Source organism: Solanum lycopersicum, chromosome 1, assembly GCF_036512215.1.
Source record: "Solanum lycopersicum chromosome 1, SLM_r2.1".
NCBI lineage: Eukaryota > Viridiplantae > Streptophyta > Magnoliopsida > Solanales > Solanaceae > Solanum > Solanum lycopersicum.
In genome coordinates, this window is record NC_090800.1 from 23,918,291 (window position 1) to 23,943,645 (window position 25,355).

A 25,355-nucleotide genomic window follows, 5' to 3' on the forward strand; every position below is an offset into this window, starting at 1 on the left:
TTGGATCTTTTTTCTGTTCCTGGGTACTTCATATTTATTTAGTTGATGCTGTTTCTTGTTTGTTTTGTTTTTGATTTGATGTTATGTTAATGTTGTGAAAATGATTGTTTTGGGGGTGGGACCCTATTATTTTGTTCTCCAAACGCAGATTCGTTAATAAAGCTTCTCATTTTAGCTGAAAATCTTGAAAGTTTTACATGTATTTCAGTTGCCCATTTGTAGTCTTTATTTATATGTTGTTGCAGTGTTGGGGAATATATGAGGTATGATTATTGTGGGATAAAGTTTAGGTCTTTTTGTCTGTTTTTTTTGTTCAGTTGTTGCAGCTTCTTGTGTTTTTGTGTTTGATTTTATATGTATGAAAGTGATGTTCTGGTTTGTTATTTGTTCCCATCCCATTATTTCCCTTTTGAATTTGGAGTTTATCTGAAAATAGAGGATAATTTGTTTTGGGTTTCTGACTATCTGTCATAGTTTTATGTTGTGAAATTACATTTCTAAAATTTTGCATTCTAGCAGCTTGTGTAGATATTTGTACTGAATTTGAGCTTTAAGAGTAATATGGGAGGACACATGAGCAAAAATCCTGGTGAAACTTCAGCTGCAATCGACAATCTACAGTGTAAAATTGAACTGAATTCATATGAAGATGCGTGCAGGGTTGACACAGACTTACACTCCTTCGATACCAATCTACAAGCTCGAAACAATCACGTTATCAATACCCTTTAAGACGCGGTTGAAGGTAGAGCACTTTCGATGCCTTTTGGAAATGTATCAGAAATTGGATTCCAAGAAAGATATATGCAAGAATCAAGAATTGTTTGAGCTAGTTGAGGAGTATTTTGACAATTGCCTCAAATCTTTGGATTTCCTTGTTGCTGTATAGAAATGCCTAAACGAGCTCGGGATCGTCAATCGCTGATTCTTGTAGCATTTGAAGAGGAAAGTGGTGTTGAAGGGAATAAAGTAACTGAAGAATTTCAGAACTGTTGGGGATCCTTTAACAGAGGAATTTTTCCAAATATTCCAGTTTGTTTATAGATAGCAAATGTTTCCAAATAATCCAGTTAGGGGTTCCTACTCCTCTATCAGCTGGGATACCTTGCTCATTGGATTTCCCTTCCCTTCGATGCACTCGCATTCCACTAGAGTATTCTGAGCGAATGATTGCTTAACTGTCCATACTTTCCCTGCCTCTAGTGGGATGTTCACATACTGAAACACTTTGCTCAGAAAATATCCATATCCCATTCCATGCTTTCCTTTTCGTTCTATCACTGTCTTGTGCATATGATAAAGCATAAGTGCAGGGAGATCCAATGGTTCGAACTTACACAAGAATTCCATGATGAATAGGTCAGTTGTGGTAGCAGAAATTCTCTTCTCTGTTAGATGGAGAACAACTTTGCTGACATATTCAAACACCTTCTAATACTCACACTTCATTAGTTTCTTCAGAAGTCCAGCACGTCGAGTTGTGGGAATTTCGGAACATTCCTTTACAAATTCTATAGAGCAAGTCCTTCCAACAACAGACCTAATCCCTTTTCGAGGGACTTCAAAATTTTTCGAAGGATCTCCTAATTCAGATACACACCTAGATCCCCCACTCTGGATTTGAAACTACCATCTTCACAAAACTAAATATTGTAATTAAACTCGTGCACCTTTTTCTCATGAAGAATAGGAAACTTGGTATCGACTAAGTGCAACCAGATTTAGATAAGCACGAAATCATGTAGTAAGTCCATCTTAGGCTTCTGAATGATGTCCATATTAAATATCCTTCCTCCTAGAACACTTTGTATACGCATATATTGTCAATGATTCTCTACTTTCTGGTACCTTCATCGTCCAGAATCACTTCAGGACCAGGTCCTTGGTCAGATATTTCTGGTTCAACCACAGGAGTTTCTCTCTTCCTTTCGATGACTCTCTTTTCTTTTGACTGGACTTTCCCTTGCTCTTTTTACCATCTACTTTTTTGCTTGCATTTGGTTTAGATGTTTTTTTGTTTCTTTCTGTTTGAACCTTCTCCTTTTTATTTTCTTTGCTTCCATTCGATATTCCTCACAAAAGTTCCTCTTCAAATTATTCAAGAGAGCCTCCATGACAGCAGAAAAAGGTACTTAACATTGAGAGACTTTGAATGTTCTTTCTTTTTGTTGTTAGCAGTTGAGGCTGCATTTTCTTTCATAGCCTTACCCATCAACTTCCTAGAGTCAGACCTAGTAAAAGGTCTCCCTTTGGATTTATCTTCAAAAACCTTTTCTATTTGTTTTTACAAAAGAGGGACCTCTCTATTTTGCAGTAACCATTGAATATGATGATCATCTTCATCTTTGTCAGTAGACTCTGATGAAGGATACCTACCAAAATCTTGAGTTTTATCAAACACTGGTTGAGTTCCTCCCATATCATCTTCCATAAAATGAACATATCCTTCATGTAAGGCTTATTCTCTCATCAATGCCAAACTTTCGATAACCATACTCTCACTAGATGCAAGAATGTTAGATTTAGAGTTTTTGATTTCTGGCAGATCTCCCTCAAATAAATAACCGGACAAAATATCATACTGGGACTAGGTTGATGAGGAGATAATCGATATTTAGATCAAGGGGAGATACTCGCTTTGGAGGACTGTCTTGGATGATGTTGACTGGAGAAATGGTCGACATTTTAGATGGAGATACAACACATGAGGATGTATAGAAAGACATAGTGTCTATTTCATTCAAAGACTCAAGGATCTTCCTTGAAGAGGATTAAAAGTGAGACATCTTCTTTTGGAAGAAACAAATGAGGCAGTAAGAGTTAAAGAAAAGAGTGAATGGAGAGTAAGAGAGAGATTAGGGTTTTGAGAGATAGATTTTAGGAGAGGAAGATTTCAAAAGATGATAATTGAAGGATAAATAAAATGTGTATAAAAAAGAGTAAAACGGTGTGTTAGGTACCTCGAGTGGACGTGTCGCTTGGATTTAGACAATGGGATAACGGTCATAAGAACCATTAACTGAAAAGTGGCAATCTCAACGGTTTGCATTTATTAAGTTTTAAGGGAATGTAGAGAGTGATAACCTTAAGAAGGACCAGGTCCAATACTGTAAAAGAAATTCAATTCCTGAATAGTTCAGACCATACTTTGCTTTTGTAATTTTCCAGAATGCATAGATGCAATAGGTACAATATTTGATCTTACTCAAGAAATGTAATACCAGTAATGAGGATATCTGCCTTGCAAGTCATAGCCATCACGAGAATCGAATACTTTTGGAAGCGATTGGGTTAATTCAAATTCATCATTTCCAACTTTAGCCTATTGCTCTCAAATTGGTCCTTGCTAAGTGCTTTGGTGAAGATATCATTAATTTGTTCCTCTGTTCTATTGTACTTCAAGATTATATTCCCCTTTTCCACATTATTTCTCAGAAGTGATGTCTCACATCAATGTGATTTATTGTGTTATGTTGAACCCGATTCTTCCCCATACAGTCAACACTAGTGTTATCACACATAAGAGGAATGATTTTTATACGAAATTAAAAAATCCTGCAGTTGTTGCTTGAAAAATAAAAGTTTGGCACAACAGGAAGCAACAACCACATATTTAGCTTCAGCTGTTGAAAGAGCCACCAAGTTTTGCTTCTTGGTTCCCCATAAGATGAGAGAGGATCCAAGAAAGTGTTCCATGCCAGAAGTACTATTCCCTTCGACTTGATAACCTGCAAAATCAGCTTCTGCAAAACCTACCAGGTAAAAAGTATCACCTGCTGAGTAGAATAGGACCATGTCCCCTGTTTTCTTTAGATACCTTAGTATCCGTTTGGCAGCCTTCAGATGTGAATCCCTGGATGTCACGACCCGGATTCTGGAATCTGGATGGCAACCGGCGTCGTTGACCTCTCAAAGGTCGAAGACAAGCTTCATCTTGCAGTAATCACATTCATCTAGTCAAATTTGCGGAAAATTTATAAATTTTTATATGTATGAATTATACACATACTTCATATAATTATTAACTTGATACATCATATACAAAGCTCAACATAAGAGAACAACCATCTAACATACAGAATCAATTTGAAACTGAAGATGAAAATATCATAAATAGTTCGCCAAACACGGTCTTATTAGGAAGCTTTGAAATGAAGATGCGAAAGAAATGCCAGGGACAACATACACTAGCTATGTCTAAAACTAAGGCTAGACTAAATTTGTATTATACTCGAAATCATGAGGACCTACCAAATGGTTTGGAGAAACGCTGAAGTCCAAACCGCTGCAAGTGTCGTCAACCTGTCCTCTGACCTACACCTATAAAAATAGTAAATAGTAGTAGGGGGGGTTATTAAAACACTTTTACTATGTATGGGTTTATGCACACATGCACATAAACCTATGCATGATCAATGAAAGCTCTTCCTAAGCAACATGCCATTTCTGGAAATTCAAGTCATTAGACTTTGCTAATTCGTTAGTTGTGAATTGTTGTATGAATATAATGTATTTTAATGCATTCAAAGCACAAAACTCATTTTCAATATGATTACAAAATATTAGTATCATCAACATAATTTTAGAACAACTCAGGCGAAGATTTATGATTTTTGATCCTCTTAGGCCGAGAGCTACTCTTTGTACACTTAGATTATTTTTAAGTCGCTTTATTCTTCTTGTTCTGTAGTTCAATAATTACTTTGGTCCTTTGTTTTACTTACAAGGGCAACGATTCATTGTAGTCCCATAACCACGATGAATCGATGTAAGTAATCCAAGGACTAAGGAATGATTTCCCTACCTTATAGTGAGTCATTCTTTACACTACATGATCCTAACCTTTAATAAGAAATTCTCTAATGATCATGCCATTAATTTCATTATTTCCATGTTTTATATATTATATATTTCATATACACAACACTTTGGAATCGTTTAGGTAGCATAAGACATCTTAATTAAGGGCCCAACATATGGGACCTCAACCCGAGGGCCTTCTTTAGTAAACACAGAGTCTGCTTCATCTGTTCATTTGTACTTCATACCAAGGATGTAGTTTAGACTCTCTTCCGGATCATCTAGTGCAATAACCAAGAATAACCTAATGTCATTACTTGAATCTGATTTCACCTCCGGATTGTCTTGCACAAACTCCTTTGGTATCGTTCATTTCATTATCTTTCATACTTTGAGGAACTCCAACTTTAACCGACATAGATCATGCGGGAATCATGAAATAAAATGTCTTCCCACACCGAAAAGATGTGGAATCACCAGCTTAAGTGACCCTAAACATGCTAGCGTACATGGGGATTGAACCCCGCCAGATCCCTGTATTTGCAGTATAGGTTCGAAGTCTAGGAGATATAAGGAGACCCATACTTGACATGCCGGTCAATCTCATCTCATTAGAGTTACATTAACCTCAGCCCTTCCCAGAAGAAGGCATCACCCCTCATACCAAGCCTATCGGTGCTCAGTATAAAGTTCCATTTCATTCAACTCATGTGTCATAGAAACTGGCTTCTAGTATGAGGACATCATAGCTCAATAGATGATTTATCATCTCATTATTAGTATTAAGTATACATCAGTCTCAATACTTTCATTAGAGTATACATATAGATTGGTCTCTTCCTTAGATTTACACTCTCATAGGTAAGTACGTTTTGGTAACAATTACTTAGGCTCGTTTGAGATTGATCTCATCTTTCACATTGACCTTTTATCATATTGTCACTACATTCATTAGCATTAGAACATTTGATTTCCATAATTATTCATCCATTTTACGTCAATGTTCATTTCATCATATGCCAATGCACTTGGCCATTAGTGTGTTTCACACTCTTACTTAACCCTTCTAGGGTTTCATCATTTCATTACATATATCTTAGTTACTCATCCCTTTTTACGTGAATGTTCATTTCATCATCTTTTAGTTTTGACTCAAGCATTATGGAGGCCTGCTTCTAGATTGATATCTTCTTACTCTATTGATGACTGGTCATCCTTACTGTACATTGATGAAATATTAATTGTTCTTTCATATAATCCTTAATTTACATTTTTATGAATGTGAATTTTCCTTACATATCATCTTTAGGTGTTAATGAGACTAAATTCACACATTCAAACACCTTCATTCGTGAGTATTCTTTTAACAAATTATCTTTGGTGTAAGTAAGACTTGTCTCACTTCCTTTAACGCCACATTCTGGTCACTTAATTTAGACCCCTTTAATTATGTTATAACTCACATTACTTACTTAATTTAGTTTGAATCTTCATATCTCCGTTTATGGACGATGAGCACTTCATTCAATGAGTTTCATGTGTTCATAGTTCAATCTTGTGGAGCATGTTGGGAGTTGTCCCAATAAATTTCATGCCCTTGGTTATGGATTCATTTATATTACTTTAAGTGATTAATATATATTTGATACTCTTACTACACAAGAATGACATATGATTAGTATTGGCTCAATATTTGAGATGTTAGACTAGCAAATGCATTCTTTTTGGTATAAGCCAATTTTTACGAAGGTCATATTTAAATTTCCATATGTATGTACCCTTAGACAATCTTTTAATCATTTATATAAGTTCCTATCCATTACAATATATTCATTTTGACCAAATAGATTTAGCCAACTTCATTGGAACCAAATAGCCAATTCATTCAAGATATGATTTCATAGATTTCTTTGAGCCAATTCTTGGTTTATGGATTTTAGTGTAACGTTTTAAGAACATATTGGACAACATTATATTACAATTTGATGGCCTTAACATCTTCATAACATCACAATAACATCAATTCAACATTCAGCCAAAGACACATATTCACTTAACACATCATGGACTTAACTTAGCATATTATTGATCCTTAATTTTGATAATAAGATTAAATTTATGCAATTACAAGTTCATAAGTTCATTCGATACTCATTATTCCAGAACAATGTTAAGAACAGAAAACACCACATACCAAAAACATTATTTCTAACCTATTCAACATTGAAATTGTAACAAGGTTACTAGGGAAAAGAGTTTGACAAGAACGACAGAAAACAACCCTAGTTTTCAAGGTCTTTGAATCGTTCGAAAGAAAGTTCTCTTGGAGAAACAAGTCCAGTAGATAAACCCATAACTTAAGTAGAACTTAATATCCTAACACCACCTTGAATTAACATTGAACAAACCTTGAAGAATTGTCTAAGAAATTTTCTGTTTTTTTTTCTTGCGTTTTGTTCAGTGTTTTTCTCACGCTTGTTTTCTGGTTTTAGTCGTTTATTTGTTTGAGTTTAAACGCGGTTTTTAGGTTTAGGATGTGACTTTGACTTATTCAACTTAGGGTTTTGTCAGTTAATTGAATAAATTAATTAACCAATTACCCAAACGCCCCTCCTAAGTAGACTAAACATAGGAGAAGATAACACTTAGTCAAATTTGGAAATTGGTGTTGACTATGGTTTTGGTAAACATTTTGACTTTATATTAATCAATTAAATCCTTAATTTTATTAGTTTAGGTACCTAGGGTAAGTACTAAAGTACCCTCAATTCATTGGAACCAGAATTAAGCCTTTTGACCATCCTAGGTTAAGTACTAGGATATATCTTGAGTTGTACTAGGTTAGTGTAAGAATTTAGTTTTGATCATTTAAACTAATTAATTGAATTTATAATTTACTTAATTAGGTGACCTAAAGTAAATACTACAGTTCCCTTAAGTTCTTAGGATCATAACCAATCCTTTGAACCAGCCTACGTTAGGTACTAGGTTGTCTTTTTCTTGTTTTAACCGAAATATGGAAATTATTTTGTGATTTCGAATTTTCCCCTTTAAATTAATTAGATAAGTTGATAAATTAATTAATAAGTAGAATAGGGTAATTAATAAATTATCCTAGGTTTTTAGGACATTAACTAAGTCTTTGGACAATCTTTGGTTAGGTACTAGGTTGTTCCTTTCTTGTTTTTACCGAAATCTGAAAATTTCCTTTTTATTTTCGGTTTTAGCCATTGTAAATTAATTAGTTAATTTTCTAAATTAATAATTTAAGTAACATACGTGAAAAACTAAAGTAAACCTAAGTTTTTAGGACCATAACTAGCCTTTTGGAGTAGGTTAGGTACTAGGTTGTCTCTTTAACTAGTACAAGGTTAGTGTCAACCCGGTTTTGGTCCTAGTTTGTCGGGTGCACTAATTAGTTTATTTAATTTGTTCCTAGGTTATTTAGATATTTAGGTAAGTAGGTTAGAGTCTATAATTCTTTAGGTAGTTATGCCCCACATGGATGGGTACCTTGTGCACGTTTTTGTCCCCTTAACTACCATAACCGGATTCGGTTAGGGTGGTCCCCTCCTTTGGTGCTTCTTCACATGTTTTGCACATGTGCTTGAACATGGGTTGATTTTACTTTCCTAACTAAATATTTTTTACTGTTCTTTTGGGAATGTTTACTTATTGTCCAAAGGATCCTCACTATGTCCTTGGGCACTGCTTACTCTACATGATCATTTTAAATGGTTATCTACTATGGTACTAGGTTTGACACTTGGATGCCTAGTACCTAATATGTATGTTGGATGTAATTATCACAATTTATTTTAGCTTAGGATCTTCTTTGTAGGTACATTTCTAAACAATCTTAGACTATATTTTTCTTATTTGGGTATATATAGGAATTGGCTAACACCCCTTTGCCATTTTTCTATACTTTGCCAATATTTCTCAATATTGGGCATTGAAATGTCTATGTATCCTCAATACATATTCTAATGGACTTACTGGCTCTTCACTAGACATATGATTTTCCGAAATCTTACACTGGAACATGCTTGGAATCTATGATGAATAAGTGAGTTGTGGTAGCAGGAATTCTCTTCTCCGTCGAGGGAGAAGAACTTTATTGAAAAATTCAAACACCAACTGATACTCGCCCTTCATTAGTTTCTTGAGAAGTCCAGCACGTCGAGTTGTGGGAATTTCGGAAGGTTTCTTTTTAAATTCTACAAAGCAAGTCCTTCCAACAAAAGACCTAATCCCTTCTTGAGGTACTTTCAAAATTTTTAAAAGGATCTCCTCATTCAAATACATACCTACATCCCCCACTCTGGTGTTGATACTACTATTTTCACAAAACTCAATATTGTAATAAAAGTCGTGGACCTCTTCCTCATAAAGAATAGGAAACTTGGTATAAAATAACTACAAATAGGATTAAGTAAGCACGATGTCATGTAGTAAGTCCATCCCAGGCTTCTGAATGGTGTCTATATTAAATATTCTTCCTCCCATAACACTTTGTACACGCATATTGTCAATGATTGGCTACTTGCTGGTACCTTCATCGTCCAGAATCACTATAGGACCAGGTCCTTGGTCAGAGATTTCTGGTTCAACCACAGGGGTTTCTCTTTTCCTTTTCGATGACTCTATTTTCTTTTGCTAGCCTTTTCTTTGCTCTTTTACCATCTACCTTTTTTCCTTGTAGGTGATTTAGATGCGTTCATAGTTTTTTTCTTTATAAACCTTCTCCTTTTGATTTGCTTTCCTTCCATCTGATATTTCTCTCCCAAGTTCCTCTTAAAATTCCTCACCAAAGACCTTCACGACAACAAAAAAAAGGTATTTAAAAATATGACACTTTTATTTTCTTTCTATTGTTAGCAGTGGAGGCTTCATTAGCTTTCATAAAATCACCCATCAACTTCCTAGAGTCAGACCTAGTAAAAGGTCTCCTTTTAGATTTCTCTTCAAAAACCTTTTCTTTCTCGTTTTCAGAAATAGGGACCTCTCTATTTTGTAGTAACCCTTGAATAGTATGATCATCTTCATATGACATGTGTCAGTAGCCTCAGATAGAGGATACTTACCAAAATATATAGTTCTACCAAACACTAGTTGAGTTCCTCCCATATCATCATCCACAAAATGACTTTCTCTTTCATATAAGGTTTATTCCCTCATCAATGCCAAACTTTCGATAACCAGACTCTCACTAGTAGCTAGAATGTTAGATTAGAGTTTTTTCTTTCTGGAAGATCTCCCTTAAATAAATGATCGGACAACATATCAGACTGGGGACTAGGTTGATGAGAAGATACTGGGATATGCACATCAAGGGGAGAAACTGGATTTTGAGGACGGTCCTGGACGATGTTGAACCGAGAAATGGTTAACATTTTAGATGGCGATACATCACATGAGGATGTATGGAAAGACAAAAGGTTTATTTCATTCACAATCTCAAGCATCTTGCTTGAAAAGGATTAGGAGTGAGACATATTTGTTTGGACGAAACAAATGAGGCAATAAGAGATAAATAAAAGAGTGAATAGAGAGAGATTAGGGTTTTGAGAGAGAGATTTTAGGAGAGGAATATTTTAGAAGATGATAGTTGAAGGAGAAATAAAAGGTGCATAAAAAAAGAGTGAAACGGTGTGTCAGGTACCTTGACTGGACGTGTCTCTTGGATTTAAGAGATGGGACAACAATCATAAGAACCGATGACGGACAAGTGGAAATCTGAACAATTTACATTTAGACAATTTAAAAGAAATGTAGAGAGTCCTAACCTTAAGAGGGACCAGGTCCACTATTGCAAATGAAATTTGATTCCTGCCATACTTTGATTTTGTAATTTTCCTTAATGCATACCTGCAATAGGTACAAAATTTGATCTTGCTCAAGCAATGTATTACCAGTAATGAAGATACCTTTTCTGTAGGTCATAGCCATCACGAGAATCGAATGCTTTTGGGTGAAATTGGGTCAATTCAAATTAATTATTCCCAACTTCAGCCTGTTACTCTCAAAATTGGTCCTTGCTAAGAGCTTTGGTGAAGATATCAACAATTTGATCCTCCGTTCTGCAGAACATTAAGATGATATTCCCCTTTTTAACATTATCTCTCAAAAGTGATGTCTCACATCAATGTTCTTTGTTCTCTTATGTTGAACCTGATTCTTCCCCATACTGACAGCACTAGTGCTATAACACATAAGAGGGATTAGAATTAATCTTTTATTTTAATTAGAATTCTAAATCAAATCCCAACATTTACATGAAGGAATTAATTTTCTATTTTAATTAGAATTCTAAATTAAGTCTCAATATTACATGAAAAAATTAATTTTCTATGTTAATTAGAATTCTAAATTAAATCTCAACATTTACATGAAGGGATTAATTTTCAATTTTAATTTTACTTTTAGTTAACCGAGGGGTTGGGGGTTCGATCCCCCACAACCCCTTTGATTTTTAGAATTAAATTCGCTACAATACGGAGGTTGTGGGTTCGAAACCCCACAACCCCCTTATTTTTCTTTTAATTTCGTTGAGGTGGTGGGTTCGAACCACCACAACCCCTCTATCTTCATTTTGTTTAAATTTTAAAAGGGGCGAGTGGCAGTGAGGTTGTGGGATCGAATCCCCACAGCCTCACTTGTTTTTCTTAATTAATTTCGCCCCTTCTTCCACCTTGAGGTCGTGGCATCGATTCCGGCGTCTCACGTATTCTTTTCCTTATTTATTTCCTTCTTTCGCGCTTATATGGAGGTTGTGGTTTCGAATCCCACTCCTTCCATTTATTTGTTTAATAATTTTTTTCCTCCTCCTCTTCCCCCAAGTCGCTTGTTCATTCCCGCCCGCAGCCCTTTTTTTTTTAATCCTCTCGCGCAAGACCGGGCCAAGGGTGAGGTCACATGTTCAAATCATGGTGGCCTCACCTCCTTTAAATAAATAAAACATCCAGACATCAATCACTTTTTTTGAACGTAATTAAGTACACTAAGCTGAAATATTATTCAAAATTTTAACTTGCCTTCGTCAACCTTTATAGGTTAGCTTCTTAGGGCGTTTTACCTAGCGTTTAGTGCATTTTTAGGTGTAGTTTTGTAATTATATTAATCAAGTTTTTTTCAATCAAAACTTAGTAACTTCACACACCATACAAACATCACATTATGTACAATTTTAGCATCTAAAATACAAAATTAACATGCCTTTGCACACCTCCAAACAGTGACCAATTTCAGTGCCACACACACACACACATCACTTTTTCACATAATTTCGAACATGCATACGTAAACATAAACATCACGAAAATACATTTCATCCCTACTTTGTACTATCAAACATACCAAACCTAATATTCAATTGGAGCTAGTGACAGGAACATGCAACGGGGAACAACCCTAGTTTTCAGAATTAATATCTTGAACCTTAAGGGGTCTCTTGGGTAAGGGACCAAGAGAGAAGAATCCCATACCTTAATCGATGTTCAAACGTTGATGTTGCTGTCCCAAACCTCCTCCAGAATCACGTCCAACCCTCTAAATGTCAACACCACTTCGACTGACAAACCTCCGTAGCCCTAACGTGTGATTAACGTTGTTTTTCTTTAAAATTCGTGTGAGTTCTTCAAGTGTGAAGAAACTTGGTTGAACTTTATGTTCTTCACGTTATTCTTGGCAGAGAGAACAAGAGAGGTTTTTCTTCTTCATTTGAACGTGGAGTGGTGATAAACGTGATTAGGAGATTGTTAGCATAGGTTTAGGAGTCTTAACTCAAGACTTAGTCTTATAGGATTTAATTAAATTATACAAACTTGATTTATTTTAATTAATACGTGACAGGACCATATGCCCTTAAAATTTCAGATTTTTAAATAATAATTAAATCACCTTAAGTACCTATTTATTCGATTTTTTTTAGGATTGTTACATGTATTCACCCTGAAATAAAAATGAAATATGTCAATAGAGACATATCAAATTTTATATATATATATATATATATATATTTATTTATTTATTTATATTGCAAGTAGTGTGACTAATGTGGAAATTACAAGTAAGAAGCATTTAGGTAATTCAATATTACGTGGAGAAGAAATATGCAGGTTGATCATTTTTGGTTAGCAGTAGTAATTGTTTGGTGATCAATATAAGGAGAAATTGTAAGCATATTATTTTATATCATATTTCAGTCAAATAATTTCAGCATCTATATAACAGCTACATATAATGGTGAAACAACTATAGCAACCTAGAACTTCTACAACCTTTCTATATCGTGTAGCAAAAACAATGACAGAACTGCAAATTTTTGTAGATCCTAATCAATGTTTGCTGAAGTAAAAATAATGAGAGAAGCGAAGGTTTAGCATCCTATGATGGCACGGATGAAAGTGAACAAGCAGAAATCTCAATCTTTGATCGAACCATAATAACTAATGCAACTGATAACTTGACCAATTGAAATAGAAAAGACATGGACAATACTAAAGTTATGCAAGAACATAGAGGAATTCAAAGATATTAAACTAACACAATTAAAGTGTATAACATCAGCGACGAAATAAATGACAACCAAGATTAGTTTGAACAGTGACGTAACATAAATAAACAGCCGACTGGTCTTCTATATTCGTGTTGCCAAAACAAGTCTTGTAGGGTATTAAAGAAGTATGTAGAAAGTTCATATGCTCTTGAAAAGTGAATACAAATAGAGCTCCATTAGTGGCATGACACTTAGTGTTGGACCAAAAAAAGGAGGAGGACCGCGAATCACTGAATGTGTGATGCTACAGTAGCAAAGTACCTGGGTGGATCATGTCTACATAAATGGCATGGACTGGTGGCAATATGTGTTGTCAGAATTCCTGTTTGAATACACATCTTTTCTTTTTTGACTGTTTGATGGGTTTTTGAAACTATACCAAAGAGCAGAAGCCAAGATTGCACCAGCTCGTTATGATTCTCAGCACAAGCCTCTAATTATTCGAGCATCAGCATAGTGGTATGTATGGTATGATGGTATTTCAGATACTGAAAGCCGAAAGAAGGGAAGCTGTGATCAACTTGTGAGCGATATTTTTGGTGTCTGGAACATTTGTTACTCCATACAATCATCATAGAAAAAATTGGAGTGGGCATTGAAACTTCTTGCTCCTAGGTGGACCATCTCTACAATACCTAGTTGTAAGACTTTGGAGTTGGACTAAGTGAAGCCCCTTTTTAATCAACATTCGGAATTTTAATGTTCCTTTCTGGAAACATTCAATTAGAATTACCATTTTAACAAAACTCAATATTGTAATAAATGTCGTGCACCTCTTCCTCATGAAGAATAGGAAACTTAGAATCAAATAAATGCAAACAGGACTAGGTAAGCACAATGTCATACAGTGAGTCCATCCCAGGCTTCAGAATGATGTCCATATAAAATATTCTTCCTCCCATAACACTTTCTACAGGCAGATTGTCAATGATTGGCTACTTTCTGGTACCTTTATCATCCAAAATCACTTTAGGACCAGGCCCCTGGTCAGAGATTTCTGGTTCAACCACAGGGGCTATTCTTTTCCTTTTCGATGACTCTATTTTCTTTTGCTAGCCTTTTCTTTGTTTTTTTTTACCATCTACCTTTTTTCCTCGTAGGTGGTTTAGATGATTTTATAGTGTTTTTCTTTATGAACCTTATCCTTTTGATTTTCTTTACTTCCATCCGATATTTCTCGCCCAAGTTCCTCTAAAAATTCTTCACCAATGACCTTCACGACATCAAAAAAAGGTATTTTAAAAATTGACACTTTTATTTTCTTTCTGTTGTTAGCAGTGGAGGCTGCATTTGTTTTCATAGAATCACCCATCAACTTCCTAGAGTCAAACCTAGTAAAAGGTCTCCTTTTAGATTTCTCTTCAAAAACCCTTTCTTTCTCCTTTTAAGAAATAGGGACCTCTCTATTTTGCAGTAACCCTTGAATAGTATGATCATCTTCTCATCTTCATCTGACATGTGTCAGTACCCTCAGATGAAGGTACTTACCAAAATATATAGTTCTATGAAACACTGGTTGAGTTCCTCGCATATCATCGTCCACAAAATGATCATCTCCTTCATGTAAGGCTTATTCACTCATCAATGCCAAACTTCCGATAACCAGACTCTCACTAATAGCTAGAATGTTAGATTAGAGTTTTTTCTTTCTGGAATATCTCCCTCAAATAAATGATCGGACAACATATCAGACTAGGGACTAGGTTGAGAAGGAGATACTGGGATATGCACATCAAGGGGAGAAATTAGATTTGGAGGACGTTCTTGGACGATGTTGACAGGAGAAATGGTTGACATTTTAGTTGGCGATACATCACATGAGGATGTATGGAAAGATAAAAGGGTTATTTCATTCACAATGTAAAGCAATTCCTTGAAAAGGATTAGGAGTGAGACACATTTGTTTGGAAGAAAGAAATAAGGCAATAGGAGATAAGGAAAAGAGTGAATAGAGAGAGAGATTAGGGTTTTGAGAGAGTGATTTTAGGAGAGGAATATTTTAGAAGATGATAGTTGAAGGAGAAATAAAAGGTACATATAAAAGAGTGAAACGGTGTGTCAGGTACCTTGACTGGACTTGTCGCTTGGATTTAAGCGATGGGACAACGGTCATAAGAACCGATGACAGACAAATGGAAATCTCAACAGTTTATTTTTAGGCACTTTAAAGAAATGTAGAGAGTCCTAACCTTAAGAGGGACCAGGTCCACTACTGCAAATGAAATTCGATTCCTTAATAGTTTTGACCATACTTTGATTTTGTAAATTTCTTGAATGCATACCTGCAATAGGTACAAAATTTGATCTTGGTCAAGCAATGTATTACCAATAATGAAGATACCTTTTCTGTAGGTCATAGCCATCACGAGAATCGAATGCTTTTGGATGCAATTGGGTCTATTCAAATTCATTATTCCCAACTTCAGCCCGTTACACTTAAAATTGGTCCTTGCTAAGAGCTTTGGTGAAGATATCAGCAATTTGATCCTCCGTTTGGCGGTACTTCAAGGTGATATTCCCCTTTTCAACATTATATCTTAAAAGTTATGTGTCACATAGATATTATTTGTTCTCTTATGTTGAACCTGATTCTTCCCCATACAGACAACACTAGTTCTATGATACATAAGAGAGATGGTTTGGATATGAACTCCAAAATCCTCAATCTGTTGCTTGAACCAGCAAAATTTGGCACAACACGAAGCAACAACCACATATTTAGCTTCAACTTATGAAAGAGCCACCAAATTTTGCTTGTTATTTCTCCACGAGATGAGAGAGGATCTAAAACAGTGTTCCATGCCAGAAATACTCTTCCCATCTACTTGATTACCTGTAAAATTAACATCTGCAAAAAACCTACCAGGTTAAAAGTATCACCTGCTGGGTAGAACATGACCAGGTTCCCTATTTTCTTTAGATAACTCAGTATCCGTTTGGTAGCATTCAAATGTTTATCCCTGGAATATGCTTGGAATCTAGAACACATTCTGATGCTGAATACAGTGTTAGGTCCGCTATCAGTTAAATACAATAGGGACCTACTAATTCCTCTATATATGGTTTGATTCACTAGAGGATCATCTTCATCTACTCCCATTTTGGAGTTAGTCCCCATAGGTGTGTCTATTGGTTTAGGCTCCACCATGTTGAACTTCTTCAGTAGATTCTTTGTATACTTTTCTTAACTAATTGAGGTACCATTTGGTGTTAGTTTAATTTGCATCCCCTAGAAGAATATTAGATCTCCTATCATGCTCATCTCAAATTCGTTTTCCATTAGAGAAAAAATTCTTTACACTGATATTTAGAAGTAGCTTTAGAAATTATATCATCCACATATACTTAAATGATGAGCAATTCTTGTTCCCTTTTCATTAGAAACAATGTATTGTCATTTTTGCCCCTTTTAAAACCATTATTTAGGAAGAATTTAGACAAGCTCTCATACTAAGCTCTAGGATCTTGATTTAGTCCCTACAAAGCCTTGTTGATCATGAAAATATGATTTGGTTTCTCAAAATCTTCAAATCCTTGTGGTTGTTTCATGCACAACTCCTCCTCCAAATCTCCATTCAAAAAGTAAATTTTGACATCTATTTGGTAGAATTTGAATCCCATTAAAGCAACAAAGGTTATGAAAATTCTGATGGCCTTTATTCTAACAACAAGAACAAATGTCTCATCATAGTCTATGCCCTCTTCCTAATTATAGCCTTGAACAACCAGCCTAGACTTGTTTCTCGTGATGACACCACTTTCATCAGGCTTGTTTCTGAACGTCCATCAGGTCCCTATGATGGTTCTCTTAGTAGGTCTTGGAACCAGGTACCATATGTTGCTTCTTCCATTCTTATGCAATTCATCTTGCATTGTGTTAACCCATTCAACATCATTCAAAGTCTCTTTCACATTCTTATGATCAATGGTTGAGATGAAAGATGAGAATGCAACCATGTTTCTTGTTTTTGATCTGGTTTGCATTCTTGAATTTAGTGGAGAAATAAGATTCTCAAGAGCGGGATGAAGTGTGGTTCCACCCTAGTTTAGAGACTAACTTTTGAAGTTGATGATTCTGATTCTTTTCATCTTCTGAATCATCATATTTGGGAGGATTAGTTTCCTTTTGGTTTACATTTTGTGTGGGACCATGTTCTTCTTCAAACTAGTCATTTCCCTTTGTCTTCCACAATGTACCTGGATCAACATCATCTGTCTTCGAATTTCAAGTGCTTCAGACCTACTACCTTTATTTTTTTGAGCTTGGAGCTGTTCATTCAAATCATCGTCATTTTTCATATCGAAGTTTTTCAGGTCACCATTTTCATCAAATATTACGTGCATACTTTCTTCAATGCATTGAGTTCTTTTGTTGAATATTCCGTAGGCTTTTTTTATGATGAGTATCTTACGAAAATGCCTTCATCAATTCTGGGATCAAACTTTCCAAGTTGATGTTTTCCATTGTCTAGAGCAAAACATTTGCACCCAAAATACCTTAAATAGATCAACTTAGGTTTCTTGTTGTTGAGAAGTTCATAACGGGTTTTGTTCAGCAGCGACCATATCAAGCATCTATTGGTTACGTAACATGTTGTGTTGAGTGCTTAAGACCAGAAAATCTAAGGAATATTTGACTCAATGAGCAAGGTTCTAGCAATGTTCACCAATGTTCTGTTCTTCCTTTCTACCACTCCGTTTTGTTGAGGTGTTGTTAGAGCTAAGAAGTTGTGACTTATGCCATTTTCTGAGCAAAACACATCAATCTTTGCATTTTCAAACTCAGTTCTATGGTCAGACATGATCCCAACCATCGGGAAATCTATGTTTATTTGGATCACTTTGAAGAAGATCATGAGTAGATCCAGGTGTCTCGACTTTTTATTTGAGGAATCTCGTCCATGTGAACCTTTAATAATTATCAACAATCACCAGAACGTACTTCTTTCCGCTTTTGCTTTTAACCTTTAGAGGCCCGCACAAATCCATGTGTAATAGTTCCGAAATCCCTTGAACAGATCTCTTGATATTTGACTTGAAAGATGATCTAGTTTTCATCATTTTGATATATGCATCACAAACCTTACTTTCACTTAACTTCAATTTTTGCAGACCATGGACCAAGTTCTTTGAAACCAATTTTCTCAGCAAATACAAACTCGCATGAGCTAGCCTCCGATGCCACAAGTCTGCATTTTCACTTTGAGCACTCAGGCATGTGAGATAATCTCCGTGAGATGTTTCTAGGTCTGCCACATACATAGTTTTACGTCTTTAAGCTGTAAGAACGACTTTCTTAGTAGACAAGTTAGTCACAGTGCAATTCTCTAAAGTGAACTTGACTTCATTTCCCTTGTCACAGATCTGGGAAACGCTAATAAGACTGTACTTCAATCCGCTCACATGGTAAAAATTTACAATGGATTCTTCATTAGATTTGCCAACTCTACCAACACCCAAAATATATCCCTTCTTTCCATCACAAAAAGAGACACCTCCTCCTTGAAGTGCCTTGAGTGTGAGGAAGTTTTTGGTGCTTCCAGCCATGTTCTTTGAGCATCCTCTCTCCATAAACAAACATTGACTGCTATTGCTTTCACTCCCCTGCAACAAATATCACTTATTAGACTTGGAAACCCATTTTAACTTGAGTTCCTAGTAGGCATATAGAGGGGTAAACATAGTGTTTCTTTCCCACTGAGGCAATTTTATTTTTTTCTTAATCAATGGCTTGGCTACAAGATCAGATCCCCTTTTCAGTACCCTTTTTTTCCTAGCACTGATCGAGAAGTTTTCTTGTGACTCTTTCTAGGCCTCACATTCTTTTAATGGAGTATGTATTCAAGTTTTGCTTAAAGTCCAACAGAGTTACCTTATCTTTATCATCTGACTTAGCCATAAGAGATAACATCTCATCGAACACATTGACCTTATATTGAATCACCAACATGGATGCATCTTCAGGACAATCTGAATCTCCCGACTCGCTTGAAGATTCTCCCCATGCAGCAAGAGCTTTCTTCACTACTTAGTCAACTGCAGCTTTTCTTGCAATTTGTTAGGTACCAGGTCCCTTCGTTTACCCTTTTCACATCTTGGACTTTGATACACCTTCTTTTCAGCTTTGAGCATCGGACAATCCCTTAAAAAGTGCGCAGCCTTTCCATATTTATGACAGGTGGCACTAGAAATAGCAGCTCGAGGAGGATTTCCACCTTTTTTAAATCATCTATTTTTCCTTAAGATCTTCCAAAATCTCTTGGTAAGATAAGCCATATAATCTTTTTCACTAGGCTCTTCTCCAAGAGTAAACTTGAGTACTAGAGACTTGTATTTATTAGCCTCATTTATTGAGAAATCTTGAATTCTATTCATTTCATGTGTCAGAAGATTTCCAGAGCATCCATCGACAAAACATTCAGATCCTATGATTCAGTGGTAACATCGACCTTGGTTTACCATGACTTAGGAAGAATTCAGAGAACCTTTCAACCTTCTTGCTCCTACTGATTGTCTCTCTAAGACTTCGTAGCTCATTGGTTATGAAGGAGAGTCTAGTGTACATGTCGTGAATAGTTTCCCCGTCATTCTTAAATTTTTATATTGAGAAGTGATCAAGTCCGCCTTTGATTCCTTCATTTTCTCAACGCCTTCATGAGCAGTCCTAAGACAGACCCTGATCTCCTTTGCTGATTTATAAGCAGAAATATGATTGTATTCTTTAACACCTATACCTCAAACTAACAACTTCTTAGACTTGTAGCCTTTCACAATCTTTTTTGTGTCTGCTTCATTATATTGTTGACAAGTCTTTGGAAAAACTCTAGTTATCTCACCGTCCTTCACTTCAGAAGTTGGAACGAAAGGCTCATCAAACACAATGTCCCATAACTCACTATCCCCAGCCATAAGATAATCATGCATTCTTGTTTTCCAAGGCTATAGAACTGGACATTGAAATGGGATGGTCGAGTTGAGGATTGGTCTTCTTCTAAGTTAAGTGGAGCATCCATTCTTATGCAAGAAACACTCTATTAGTTTTAACCAACTAGAGAGAACATGCTCTGATACCAATTGTTAGAATACGTGCTTCCACTATCAGTCAATGGATTAGGTCCCTTAACACACTCTAAGTAAGAACGAAGACTAAAATAACACGAAAAAAATACAAGAAGTTTAAGTGGAAACCTCCTTTCTCAAGGGAGTAACACCACGACCTGTCACACCGGATTTTACAACCGTTTTCACTAATCTTCACTAGCAAAGTGAAACCCGATTACACCAATGTGAGAGAAAGTTGTCAATCTCACAACCATGCAATAACTCTATTTATTGAAGAGCTTAAAAACTATCACATCTAGACAACTTAGGATTCACTAAGTAACACGCAGGTTTCCCACTAAATCACCACTCTCCGAATGACTTAGAATTTAACTAAAGAACCCACAAGGTTGCACACTAAATAAGTTGGACTCAACTAACTTAGAATTTTTAACAAAGAACAAGATCTGAGTCCTTTTAATCTCTAGGAAAAAATTTACAATATGAGTTCAGACGAAATACTCGTAAGACAACTAAGATTCGAGCTCTGTCGAATTTGAGTTCGTCTTTGGAATGCTTCTTCACTGCGTTTTGTCAGCCTTTGCAAGAGTTCTTGAGATGTTTTCAAGTTGCAAAAAAGTTGAGATTGTGACTATTGGATATAATATTTATGAAGAATAACAATACTTAATACAATGCCGTTGGTTGAGGTTTTTGTTGCGTCTGCCATTTCTGCCACTATTGTAGACTGTGCACTAACTTTTGTACTTTTCCATCCTGACAGTGTGCGTGTCTATATCCACTTAGGAACACCTCCCTGTACGAGGTCCCTGAGATTGTTATCTCATCAAAACTACAAATAACAAGAAGATAAACTAGAAGTGAAATTTGAAACATCGACTCAAAGAAAGGGGATGAGAGGACTAGACATTTTTCTCAACAATCTGCATAATTCCTATAACATATATCACTATCCTTTTTGTTGGAACCATTTCATTCCCACTACTCAACCCTTATCTAAGATTAACCTAACCCTATTGCTCGTTCTCGACCCGATAACAACTTTTATAACATTAGTATCTACATTGGTTTGGGCTTGATTCATAATGATACTCCCATCGTTAATAAGAACCTTGTCCTCAATGTTCAAGATAATAACAATGGAAATAGTATGATCCTCACCAATTGTCTCAAATAACAGTAGCTAAGTAGATTGAACAATCTTGACCCTTGTAAAAGTCACAATACTAGGAACATCTATGCATTCAAAACCACACATGCAATTTATATAAAGACACACATTAGTATGAGTATCAACCCACAAAAAGATGTCATCAGGAGAAATCTATATCAGTTTCAAACACCAATAAACACATTGATTTGTTGACACTTTTTGATGTTGCATTATAACTTCAAAAGTTAAATATTTGTCACTCCATGCAACAAGTGGTTTCTTAAATGATATTTTGATTGCACTACTTAAAACACTGAATTAGTCCCAAATAAAACCAAATCACAACTCACTATTTGGGATGAAGTTTTTTGCACTGAACATGGGAATGTTGAAAGCCATATTTTTGAGATTTGGGTTAATATGTACTAACCAAGGAGGTAAAATGTACTCTTAACCATAAACCAACCCAAATGTCATTTTACACACACTGATATGTACCTGATTTGGCTCCAATAATGTAACATAAACAAGAGTAAGAACACAAAGCTTAATATCACTAGGCATATCCTTAGCTTCCATGCAGGTATAAATATCAGGTAAAACTTGCCATCCATTATCTTGTGAAAAACTAAACCACATATAAGGAAATACCAAGTGTTCCATTAATGTTGTCTTCCTCCTTTCTTTAGAATGAGTACTCTCTTTCACGTGAGCATCATAAAATTAATTAAAAAGTTGAGATGTAATATCAATAAATTCGAGCAATAGGTGTGCCTAGGTGGTCTCCATGAAACCATTTTGGTGCATAGTCTTGGAACTGATTCCCGGATCTCACACACAATTAACCTTCACCGTTACATCAAACTTAAAGATGAAGAGATTCACTCCGGCATCCATATAAAAGAAACATTCAATATGTCATTTTCCCTCATTAAATTTTTCTTGTTTAACATCAGTCCTCACATCATAAGATTGAACCTCACTATTTGAAACACCATCCTTATTCTAAAAAAGTTCTTTATAAAGATATAGATCCTCAATCATTGTGAGTTTCAGGCAAATTATGTCAACATACATTTCATCAGATTCCACCATATCAATTTCATGTCAACAAAAACCACTACAAATTTAAAACAGTGGAACAAAAATACCTCATTGGTAGGGCGTGTGTGGATTGTGAGGGCGACAATATAGGTTCTAGACCACCAAAAGAAACAAGCAAATACTCTCTGCCTGTTAAGTGCAATTGATGAACAATTTGTGTTTCTTTAGATGTTTCAACTGGCACCTTAACCAGTAATGAAGTAAATATAACATTGGATACCTTTCAAGATTCATTGGATATTGTGTCGAACACTTGGTGCACCTTTGAATTACCCATTCCTATAGTTAGGACGTAACTTGCCAACATATCGAGCAACCAATTGTGAGCTGCTCCTTCAAAAGTTGTTTTGAGTTGTCCCCACTGCTATAACAACTTGAGCATATAATGGCAAAAATTTTACATCGCTACCTTGAGCACCAATTATAGGAAGATAACAATTCTTAAAAAACTCTGTTGCAGATAAATGATCACAACTTTTACTAAATTTGAACACGACTGAGAAATATAGCCCAGTGTCAAACCAATAACAAGTTTGTTAGCCATCTGTCATGCTCTCAATTGCTAGAGCTTTAAAACTGGGAAAAAATGACTGATTGAATAGGCATGAATAAGACTCATCAATCTCAACATCATCATCATCATCATCATTATCACGAAGGATAAGAGAGATCTCACCATCAACTCTTATTGGTGCATAAAATTCAGAACTTAAAATCTCATGGAAGACATAATTTTCAGTCACTACAAGCTTCATATTTGCGAATTGTCCCTGTAGAGTGGACTCGTTTCGTAGGAGACATCTATGAAACACTATATCTGTATTAGTTTCAAGACATTCATCTTCCGCATGATTTAATTTTGTAGAGTGCATATCAACATACCAAGTAGGTGTACTTGCAATGGAATTTGTAACCCTACTGAATTATCCTCTACGAGGTCAAATTCATGGACCAACTCTTCAATTTGGTTAGATCTTTCATCAAACATCTGGTCTGCATGATCTGAACGTTGATCTCCCATTAATGAATTTGTTCCAAATAAAAAGTGGTTTTTATCAACCTAAGTGTCAAGATGTACCTAAAAATTATTGGCAATGTTTGATTGTCCATCATCGCTGTCAATTGCATCTTCTATTGCAGCCTCTTGAATTATTGTTGATGACAAGCCTTTGATGTTGGAAATACTTGAAGTTTGGATTGGGTGTTGTGAAGTTGCTTAGACATAACTGAAAAATTGTTGTGCACCTTGTGTACCAAAGTAAGAATAGTTGTGATTTTGGATTGTCCAACTGAAGACTCTGGGGTGGTTCGTTCTTTAAAGCACAACGATAAATTTTTCTTGAAATGCTTCCAATCCCAAAATTGTTTGTTTTGGTACATCAAACGGAACCATTTAAGCGCCTCACCTCGAGATTGAAGAAAGGAAGACGTATCAATTCATTCTCCGGGAAGCCAAGGTCCGTGAAGTATCGTTCAACCCGACAGATCCAATCATCACTATTACCCGTGCCGGTGAATCGATCTAAAACCACCATTTTCCTTAGAGTACAAAAATAAAACCACCAATATAACAACTCCAATTTCACATTAAAATAAGTTAGATATTATAATCATTAAACCCGAAGTTACAATGGGAAAATGGAACTAACAAAAAACAATAATAGAAGATAAACTAGAAGGGAGATGAGAAACATAGACTCAAAGAAAGGGGATAAGAGGACTAGACATTTTTCTCAAAAATTTGCATAATCCCTAAAAGACATATCACTACACTTTTTGTTGGAATCATTTCATGCCTACTACTAAACCCGAATCCTAGATTAACCTTGACCTATTGCTCGTTCTTAGCCCAAAAACAACTTGTATGACATTAGTATCTACATTGGGCTGGACTTGATTTATGACACTGCAGCTGAAAAAGAACAAGCTTGATAAGAGGCTTAAGTATATCCATGCTTGGAAGAAAGTGTCAATCATTATATATGTGGCTACATGTAGTGCTGTTTTGATTTCCCTCTATTTTCATCTTGAAAGATTCGGAAAAATAGAACATGCTCTACCCCTTCGTTCGATTGCCTTCATTTTTGGCCCGATCATGCTTCATCTTCTTATTGGGATAGCCCTTTACTTGATTTATGACACTGCAGCTGAAAAAGAACAAGCTTGATAAGAGGCTTAAGTATATCCATGCTCGGAAGAAAGTGTCAATCATTATATATGTGGCTACATGTACTGCTGTTTTGATTTTCTCCATAGTGGCTGCTAGTATCGCTACACCTCGTGTCGCATCTGCTCTGATACCTACAGTGTCGATCCCATTCGGATCAATGCAAAATGGATGAATTCCCTTCTCAAGAACTATGAAGACGTTCTCAAAGGGTAAAAGGAATTGGTCAACACAATGCATGTAGGTACTTTTATCACAATTAATGATTTAGAAAGTATCAGGGTGCTGATAGATTGACTGGAAATCGAGATTGGTTACTCTTGAAGAAATTTGAGTTTTCTATTGATGAAGATGTTGTTACGGTTTCTATAAAAGAGATCAAGAAAAAGATGGATGTTTTCATGAAGAATGTTCAACTTCTTGGAATGAAGGATGATGTGTGTAGCAGGGATATTCGTTTAGCCAGGACTGTTGACTTACAAAGAATCATCAAACCCCCAAATCATTGA

The 25,355-nt window shown here is 35.7% G+C and overlaps 1 pseudogene; it reads left to right on the top strand.

The window, feature by feature from the left end:
* Positions 1-561: 561 nt before the first annotated feature.
* Positions 562-25,355, top strand: LOC101257200 (UPF0496 protein At4g34320-like; annotated as a pseudogene).